Here is a 10,589-nt window from a genome sequence, read left to right on the forward strand (position 1 = left end):
CAACAAAAGTCAACCAACCACACACACACAAAAACCTAGAATGCAAACAGTGGAACTTCTAATCTTTTTCTTTTTGTTTCCAAACCCAACCAAGCTTGACAATGTGGTTTCGTTTCCAGAACTCACAGGCTTTCTTGAAGTGTTTTATCTCCACAACCAGGACTGCAGGGTAAACCCGTCACATTCCGCCAGAGTGACTTCTCCCTCCCCAGAGCTAACCGGGGTCTAAGCATTCAAATTTTATTATTCAAAAATAAGGGCAGTTTGTATATAACTAAGTTCGGCACTCACTAGCCTATGTGTATATAGAGGCTGATCTCCATTTTATATATACATACATGACAGATAATAAAGAATAAAGGTTAATCAAGACAGGCACGGTGCTCATGCCTACAATTCCAGCACTCTGGGAGGCTGAGGCAGGAAGACCGTGAGTGCAGCCTGGGTCACATAAAGAGTTCAAGTCCAGCCTGGGCTGCAGAGCAAGATCTTTCTCAAAAATACACAAGCAAATAAATAGAGTTAAAAATAAGTACAAAGGGCTGGGAATATAGTTCAGTGATAGAGCCCTGGCCTAACATGTATAGTCCCCAGCTCCTGAAAAATAAAGAAGACTAAATAAAATCTAATATCCTCTAAGACACACCCCTGCCTTCCACAGAGAAAACAGTACCCTGAATATAAATATCATTTGCATTTAGTTTGCTTTTTTTTTTTTTTTTTTTTTTTTTTGTCTTTTTGAGCCAGGGTCTTGCTATGCAGTTCAGGCTGGCCTTGAGCTCACTTTGTAGCCAGGCTGGTCTCGAACTTGCAACCAATGCTCCTGCCTCAGCCTCCAGGGTGCTGGGATTACAGGCATGCACCACCACAACCAGCTATGATTTTGAAATTTAAATAAATGGTGTTATATATGCTTTGCTGCAACTTACCTTTGTGAGATTTGTCCCTTGTCAGTCGGTGAACATGGCACGGCGCAAAGGATGACACAAAGGTTCAATCACTGTCAGCGTCCAGGTCAAACTCCAAGCAAGCCCAGAGGGCGTGGCCTTGCCCGAGAGCCCGCAGCCTGAGACAGCTGCACACCGCAGCCCCAGCGCAGCCTCTGTGGCCTTTTACTACTAGCGGCGGGAAGCAAGCTTAAGAGGAAGAGAAAGGGTGCCTAGGTGAGGACTCGCAGCGGGCAGCAGGAGGGCAGGGAGCTCGGCCTGGTCTGTTACACAGCTGACCTTGGGACCAAGCTGCAGGAGGAATCAGAGTACAGTCAGGACAAGGCCAGGCCTTCACTCCTGCAGGCCTTTGAAGCCGCTGAGACTTGTGGCTCTCTGCTTTCAGTCTCTCACTTTGCATTCCGGAAGCTTTGGACCTGCGGCTCCCAAAGTCCTTTATTCCTGCATAGGCCTCTCGTACACTTCTCCGGCCAACACCTCCAGCCTTCGATGTCCTGTTGACATACGAGACCGTGACACAGGAGTTTTGCTGCTGCATGGGACTGCACAGGGAAGGGTGGCGTTCGATGCTCACGGGCCCCCTGTGCAGCACTGGCCATTTGTGGTTTCCCAGCTTCAGGGACCATGTGCTGTGCACACAGGGCACTTTCCCCAGGAGCACAACTGCTGCGCGCCCTCGATGTCCCTGGGTGATGTCAGATTGTCTTCCAATATGGTTACATCAATTTCTGCATTTAAGAAAAACCTCCAGTGATTCCATTTCGCCTAGATTCTGGGCACCACTTGGTTTTGCCAAATTTCTTAATTTATACCAATCTGACAGATACGGTATAGTTTCAGGTAAGGTTTTAATGTATTGCTTACCAGTTCAGATTTCCTTTTCTACAACTTCTTAGGTTTAGGACCTATTTTGTCCATTGAGGTTTTTTTTTATTTTTGGTACCGGGGATGGAACTGATGACCTTGCCAGGCAATCGCTTACATGGCTGAGCTAAAGCCCCAGCCCTGAGTTTTTTTTATCTGTCTGATTTTTTTACCCTATGATGCTGAACACTGAAACTAGGGCTTTTTAGCCCAGACACCAGCTCCTCGCTGAGCTACACCCTGGTTTTTTCAGAGTAGATTTTTAATATTCTGAATATTAGTTCAGTGTAATTCATTATGTAAGGGTTAAATACTTTCTCCCAGTTTATGGCTTATTGTATTTAAAACATCTCTTGATTGGTTTTTATCATGGTATCTGTTGATTAGAAGGTAATCAGATTGATCAATCTCTATTTTATGATTTGTTTGTTTTTTGAGACTGGGTCTCACTATGTAGTTCAGGCTGATGCTGAACTCACTATGTCATCAGGCTGGTCTCAAACTCGTGGCCATCCTCCTGCCTCAGCCTCTTGAGTGGAGGGATTCTAGGTGTGCGGGCCACCATGCCTGGCTGATCAATCTTTAAAGGTTGAGATTTTTGTATCTTCTTTTAGAACGGCCAGGATGGCTGTACACATCTGCGATCTCAGCCTTCTCGAGGACTGGCTGAGCCCAGAAGACTGAGAGCAGTCTGGACAACACATGAGACCTGGCCTTAAAACAGAAAAGAAACATTATTATAACCCTGGAGCAGAAAAGTATTTTGTTCTAAAACTTCTAGTTTCACAGTTCATAGTTAAATCTCAGGATACATTCTTATAAATAGAATTATTACATTACCACTTACACCTACCTGACAGCCAGCCCATGAGAGAGTCAGTATTTTTCAACCCTCTTATTTCTTTTCCTTCTCTCTTTCTCTCTCTCTCTCTCTTTTTTTTTTTTTTTTTTTGTTGAGGATTGAACCAGGGAGGGCCTTGTACATCCTAGGCAAGTGCTCTACTAGAGGAGGTACACACCGGCCCCTTTTACCTCTTTTGATTTATTATCTGCTGTTTGGTTTGGTTTGGTACCAGGGATCCAACTCACAACCTTGTGCTTTCCAGGCAGGTGCTTTTGCTGCTGAGCTAAACCCCAGCCTTGCCTTGTTGTTTCGAGACACGGCCTTTCTATGAAGTTCAGGCTGGTCTTGAACTCATTATGTAGCCCCGGCTGGCCTTGATTTATTATTTTAAATAAACATTTCTAAACCCAGTGTGATAGCACATGCCTGTAATCCTAGCTCAGGAGGCTGAGGCAGGAGAATCGCCATGAATTCTAGCCTAGCCTCGGCTATATAGTGAGATTGTCTCATACAAGAAGGAAACGTAAAGAAATAAGTAAATAAATAAATAAAAGTTTCTAAAAACACCAATTTCGTGTTAACGCCTTTTGTAAAGCATCCTCAGAGTAACGCCGGGTTATTATGCACGTTGCCTACAATCAGCGCCTGAGGCCCCCCTCCCCGTGGGGAGAGACCCCTGCGGTGAAGCGCCCGCAGCGCCCTCTCCTGGGCGCACGGGGAAAGCGGAGCTTCCGCGTCTCCATCGGAGGTGCCTGGAAGGCTGGACCACTGCACCGGGGAGCTCTGGGGCCAGCGCAGCCCCGGGAACCACAGCGTAGGCAGGGCACAGCACAGCAAGAGAGGCCACCCACGGGCTGAGGAGAGAGCCCGCAGGATGAGAAAAGACTTTCCTCAGCTGCTTCTCAGAAAAGGACTAGTTCCCAGAATATGTAAAGAACTCAGAAGCCAGATTCCCCCTAGTTAAAGACAGTCCAAAAATAGGCATCTGAGATGGACACACACGTCTCAGAGGACGAAGCAGAAACAGCAAATAAATATGTGAAATAATGTTCAACATCACTAGTCACTCAAGAGATGCAGATTACATGGGCCGGGAATTTAGCTCAGTAGCGTAAGTGCCTTCCTGGCAAGTGCGAGGTTGTGAGTTTGATCCCTGGTACAAAAAAATAAAATAGAAAAGGGCTTGGATGGAGCTCAGCAGAAAAAGATGCAGATTACAACCCTGAGATTCCACCTCACCCCAGAAAGAATGGCTGCCATCAAGAAATCAATTGGTAACAAATGCTGGAGGCATTGTGGGAAAACGAACCCTTCTCCACTGTTGGTGGGAGTGCAGACTGGTGCAACCACTGTGGAAATCAGTGTGGAGATTGCTCAGAAAACCAGGATTAGATTAACACAGCTATTCCCCTTCTGGGTATCTTCCCGAAAGAATTAAAGACACCGTACCACAGTGATATATGTCCACCCATGTTTAGCAGCACAGATCTTGGAAACAGCCCCAATGCCCATCACTGGATGGATGGACAAAGAAAGTGTGGGTCTCATATACAGTGGAGGACCACTCTGCCATAAACAAGGGTCACCTTCAGGCATTTTTGGGTAAATGGATGCACCTGAGAACATAATTTTAAGTGACGTAGGGCTGGGGATTTAGCTTTAGCGGTGTACGCGTCTGCCTGGCAAACACGAAGTCCTGAGTTCGATCCCTGGCACCAAAAGAAAAACAATGGGAACGTGAAATAAAGCGGGCACACATGTTTAAATTGTGCATCATTTCTTCTGTGTGAGAAACCCAAAGGACAAATTAGGAGCAAAATGGGGGGTAGCTACTGGGGAGTAGGAATAAAATGTTCAAATGGGGAGAGAAATGAGGGAGGAGGGAACAGGGACATAAAAAACAAAACCAGTGGGGAAAACAATAGCAACCCAGTTTTGGAAGGGAAAGGGGAAGAAGGATTGAAGGGGAGCGAGGGGAATGGGAAAAAGAATTGAGATATATAAGGTACAAATTCCCTATGAAGAATCTGATTCTTACGCATGTCAAAAGTGTGCCAACAAAATTAACTGTTTAAAAAGTGAGCTTTGATGGTTGTGACGCCAGCATCTGGGAGGCTGAGGCAGGGGGATCACCACGAGTTGGAGGCCAGCCTGGGCTGCATAGTGGTGAGTTCAGAGTGAACTGCACAGGGAGATTCTGTCTGAAAAAACAAAAGTTAGTTTTTGACAGTAGGTTAAAGGGAATTTTTAAAACAACAGTCTCCCACTCGGGGTTTTATGTAAGACCTGCTGTTTTTCCTTCTACTTTAGGGAATCCAGTATTTGCCTGACACTAGGGACAAGTGTGGATTTTTTTCCTTAATTCCCACCTTAGCGGCCGCTTCAGGAAAGGGAGGAAGAGCATCAAATCACTGAGCCCTGACTCACCTGTGCAAAGGCTTTTAACTCCCCTCCGCTGGGCCTGTTTTGTTGCTGTTTTGAGAGAGGGTCTCGCTCTACAGCCCAGGCTGGCTTTGAACTTGTGGCAATCCTGCCTCAGCCTCCTGAGTGCATGTGCCTGGTTTTATAGTAAAGATGAAAGGAACTGCCCTGAAGTCTCCATAATGGGAATGTAAGCACAAGGCCAGTGCCATGGTCCCAGTTTGTACTGGCCCCACGGGGAGTGTGGTACTGAACCCCCTGGTCCCTTGCCACAGCCCGCAGCCCAGCACCTGCCGGGAGAGATGCGGTGCCCATGTGCAAGCACACAGCAAGAGGCAGGACACGCAGGAGGGGACCAAGGCCGGAAGGCCCTGCATGCTCAGGTCAGTGCTCCAGGAAAGCCACATCGAGCTGGGTCCTGGAGGCCCAGGTGCTGGCCAGGGCAGCCGTCTTCATGCGAATTATTTACCTTTCCTCAGCGGGAACTGTCTTCCCCAAACTCTCCTCCAAACACATCCTAATTAGCAGAATGGTGAGCCTGCCCCGGTCCGTCTCGCTGCAGGCCTCCCTGCTGATGTGTGAGGACAGGACGTGGGGACACGGGTGCTGTGTGTGTCTCACGGTGAGACCAGTGTTTGGCTTGATAATGTGCGGCTGGTCCATCGAATAGTCATGCAGATGTAACTGGTGTGATGTGAAGTTCTCCTTCTGCTCTTTCCAGAAGAAAATTCCTTGAGATCTGTGCTCTCTGCACTAAGTATTACATCTTTTCCTTCACGTGCATAGCCCTGGCAAACATTTTCTGTAACTGACACCTAAAAATATACACATCACATATACTGGTTGGATACCGTCAGGTGTTTTTATATCGGTACACATTGTGTGCTGTCTAAATCAGGTTAAACCCATCCATTCCTTCACTCCCTTGTCATTTCTTGCTGTGGTGTCCAAACTGGTCTCTTAGGCTCAAATGATTTTTCTGCCTCAGCCTCCTGAGCAGCTGAGACTGTAGGTTCATGCCACAACACGGGTCACAATTTCTAGATTCCATGCATGAGTAAGGTACTTGTCTTTCTATACCTGGACTATTTCATTTCACACGCAGATCTTACATTCCACCCATGTTGCCCCAAATGACAGAATTTCATTATTTCTCATGGCTGAATAGTATGCCACTGTGCCATATTTTCTTTATCCATTTATCAGTCGATAGACATTTCAGTTGAATCTGTATCTTGACAGTTGTGAATAGTTCATCAAGTATGTTCTTAGAGCAAGAAAAAAACAGAAAATAGTTTTTTAAAAAATGTATTACCCCCCCCCCCAGTACTAGAGTGTGAACCGAGAGCCTCACACAGAGTTACATCCTTAGCCCTTTAAATTTTTTTGTTTTTTTGGAAACAAGTCCTTGCTAAGTTGTGCAGACTGACCTCAAACTTGTGATCCTCCTGCCTCAGCCTCCCATGCAGCTAGATTACAAGTGTGTGCCACCACACCTGGTGACCTGATCTGTGTCATAAGGTAGACGGTGGCCACATGTCACTGCCGAATGCTTAAAACGAGGCTGCGGGAAAAGGAGAAAGTACTTTCTTAATTTTAGTGAAAACTCCACGGAGACTAGTAGCTACCAGAAATGGACAAAATGGAAATAAAATTATCAGTGGGAAAGATCATACCAGTGTTGGGTTTCTTTATACAGTTTTAGTGAGATTTGATCTTACTTGGATCTGAGAGCACATCTTTCGGGAGGGCCCTGATTTGTTCAGTGCGCAGCCTGCGCAGCGCTGGGAGCTCCGTGGAACATCGCGGTCCGCACGCTGTCTGCTTCTGTCCTATCACAGGAGCTCGGCAGACCCCGACGAGGAACTCGGAGATCGGCGGCGGGGGGCTGTGGAAACATCGCTGAAGGCCCTGAGTGAAGTCCAGGGCGTTCTCATATGTCACAGAATTGTTCCTGCTTCTTTTAAATTAGGATAACAGCGGGGTATGGTTGGGCGGAGAGCTTGCTGGAAGAAGTGTTTTCCCGGCTTCAATCCCAGCACCGCAAAAAACAGAACAAAAATGAGAGGAAAAAAGAAAAAGAAGGTGGGGCTGGCAGCGTACACCTGTAATCCAGCACTCAGGAGGCTGAGGCAGGAGGATCGCTGTGAGTTTGAGGCCAGACTGGGCTACAAAGTGAATTAAAGGCCAGCCTGAACTGCACAGTGACAGCCTGTCTGAAAAAGACCACACACACACACACACACACACACACACACACACAAAAAAAAAAAAACCCCAAAACCCCAAAATCAAAAGACAGACAGACAGAGAGAGAATTTGCCCCCTCCAAAAGCCTAATAAAAATTCTTCCCTACACACACTCTTTGGAGTATGTCTGTGTTTGTGTCTCTGCATGTATGTGTGTGTGTGTGTGTGTGGTCCTGAGAGCAGAGCAGGCCCAAGCAGGAGAGGCCGGGCCTCACACTGAACTTCACTGCCTGGACGCTCTGTTCATAGCTCTGCAGAAGCGAACGTGCTCACTGTTCATAGGACCCAGGCGTGTGATCTGCAGCCTCTCCTCCTCCCGTCCCCCACACCGAGGCTCAAGCTGTCTTAAATGCAGGTGTGACTTCCACCCCCTGTTAAAATCTGCACTGGTTTTCCACTGCTCACAGGACCAGCCTAAGTTACTTGATTTGCTCTAACTAAGAGGTGAATGGCCTGATGTTATGGGACCTGGCCACCTGGTTCTGGTCCCACACAGTCCGTGGACTGACTTCTCCGAAGTCGGGAGCCACATGGCCCTTCTCTTTGCAAGCTGTCCTCTGAGGTGTTCATTATGGTGCAGCTGCCTACGCTCACCCTTTCCAAAATGACAGTGAATGCTGCTGCTGAGCGCCCATCCGATGGAGAGGCAGGCTTGCGAGAACATGACTTTGTGTCTTCCTCTACCTTGCTCTCTGGATTTGGAACTGTGCAGCTTCCAGCTCTTCCCTAAGGCCGAGATGACCATGAAAGGGACATGCTTTGAGTCAGTTCTGGACATTGGGGCAGCCATAACCGTGCAACTAAAGATTCTAAAGCAGACTTCCAGACCTGTTTCCTACAGTGGCAAGAACAATAAAGTAAATGTATTTAAGACGAAGGCGAGTATTTTGAGAGGAATTAATGTCAATGTGTCTTTTCCTGTAATACATCTGTAAAAAAATTTAAATATTCACCATATTTCCATCACACCTCATGCTATTAGGCTATTTATTAAAATATGTGTTAATCCATTTAAAACTATTAAAATTTTACAAACCGTGTTTTCTTACTACAGTGGAATAAAATTTGAAATTTGTAAAAGTAGGGAAGTTAAGAAATCACAAATGAGTGGCTGTTCCCTTTTCTGATGTCCTCTTTGATTTCTTTTTTCAGAGTCCTAGCATTTTTATTGTAGAGGCTTTCACTTCTTTGTTAGGTATTTTTTTTAAGCTATCATGGATAGGACTATGTTCCTGATCTCTTTCCAGTGAGTTCATTGTTGGTGCACAGGAACGCTATTAACCTGTGTATGGTGACTTTGTATTCTGCCACTTTACTGAATTTATTAGTTCTAAGAGTTCTCTGATGGTTTTTGGGTCTTCTGTCTATAGGAGCACATCATTTGCAATATGGATAATTTGCTTCTTTCTCTCCCATTTGTATTTCTTGCCTTTCTCTCTCCTGCCTGCTTGCTCTGGCCAAGTTGGAGGACTGCCTTGAGCACTATGCTGAGCGTGGGTGCCTGTGCCTTGCTTCTGATTTTGCAAGGAACAGTTCCCATGTTTGCCATGTCATATGATGTTGGCAGTGGGTTTGGGATTATACAAATTGTTGTACCTTCTAGAGGGCACTTGAAAACACAATTATTTTTTGTCTTTTTTTGAGACAGGGTTTTGCTATTCAGTTCAGTCTGGACTTGAGCTCACTTTGTAGCTCAGACTGGTCTCAAATTTGCAATAATCCTCCTGCCTCAGCTTCCTGAATGCTGGAATTATAGGCATTGGGCACTATGCTAACACAATCTTTCTTAGTAGGAGAATAAAACAATTTATTATTAATTATCTTGGGTTTTTTCTTTTTCCTTTTTGAGACAGAGTCTCACTATGTAGTCCAGACTAGCCTTTCAGCTCACTTATAGCCCAGGCTAGCCTTGAGTTCATGATGATCCTCCTGCCTCAGCCTTCTGAGTGCTGTGATTATAGTTATGTACCACCATGCCTGGCATTCTTATCTCAGGTTTTAAAGGTCCTTTTCTGACACTAACTTTTTGTGCAAACCCAGAAAGTTCTACATCCCAGAAACTTTTTGTGCAAATCCAGAAAGTTCTAAAACCCCTTGAAGCTGGGTTTTACTAAACCTTTGGGCTCTGCTCACAGCACTGAACAGAGCTAGGAATACTCACTTCAGTTTGAAGTGGAAGCTGCAGTGAGCCTAGGCTGGGGCTCCTGGCTCTCATGATGAGCAGGGCCTTTCTGCAAATGCTGCCAGCCCAGAGCCACACTTCAGCCTGTGCTGCAGGCTGCACCCACAGCAGGTGTTGGAACCCAACCCGGCCAGCACCAGCTTGGTCTGGTGTGGAGAGGAGCTGGAGGGCAGGCACCTAGCTCGTCCTGGCGCAGGGCCTGAACACAGCCTTGTACAGAATGCCCTCCTTCCAGGGCAGTGACAGTTTGCTCTGAGAACAGAAGAATCTTGGTGTGGCGTCAACACGCATGGTTACAGGCTTTGGGGTGGTGCTGATGTGGCCGGATGGAGGTCCTGGTGGATTCTTTCCAGGTTTTTGCTGTCTGAATAAAGAATCAGACAAGACCCAGAAGAGGCAGTGAGGGCATCCATTTGCTGAAGCAGAAAAAAAAAAAAAACCTGCTCTGCAGTGGGGCAGTGGTATGGCCATACCATCTATTGTAGTCAAGGGTTGTGCAGAGAACAATTAGAATCAGGACATGGAAGTTATAATATTGTTTTATGATGGTCACCCAGAGTTAACACAAGAAAGTGCAGGAAATCTGTCCACAACACTAAAGACCCAGAATATTCTGCTAAGGGCCTGAATCCCACAGCAGTGTCCCACATGAGTCTAGATGAAGACCCAGAGCTCATGACAATGCCTCCCTCGAGTCCAAGTGGAGGTCTAGAGCCCACAAGAAGGACTCATGCCAATCTCTTCTACAGATCTGTGCTGGGAAGGCCCAAAGGTCAGCTGTGGGAGCCAGAAAGTCCATGCCAGTGGGGTGAAGGAGTTGTGCTGGTAGGTTGAGGGTTCTATGCTGGAGTTGAGAAGTCATGCTGAAAACAAAGACCAGGGCTGTCCTGAAAGGCACCATAGCATCCTCAGCGACACAGAGACCCAGAGCTCATCCGATATGGGAGACAACTCCAGTGATCCCTTTGAATGCAAAACAATTGCTGTGACTTTGATTACTTGGAGACTCATTTCCTTATACTGATATGTAAAAGGCTGGCTAGGGTATTTCCTTCTCTCTTCAATTGGCTCTGAGCATTGC

The sequence above is a fragment of the Cavia porcellus genome, unplaced genomic scaffold, assembly GCF_034190915.1.
Source record: "Cavia porcellus strain 051 isolate PalLab524CR breed Dunkin Hartley unplaced genomic scaffold, mCavPor4.1 scaffold_5, whole genome shotgun sequence".
Taxonomy (NCBI): Eukaryota; Metazoa; Chordata; class Mammalia; order Rodentia; family Caviidae; genus Cavia; species Cavia porcellus.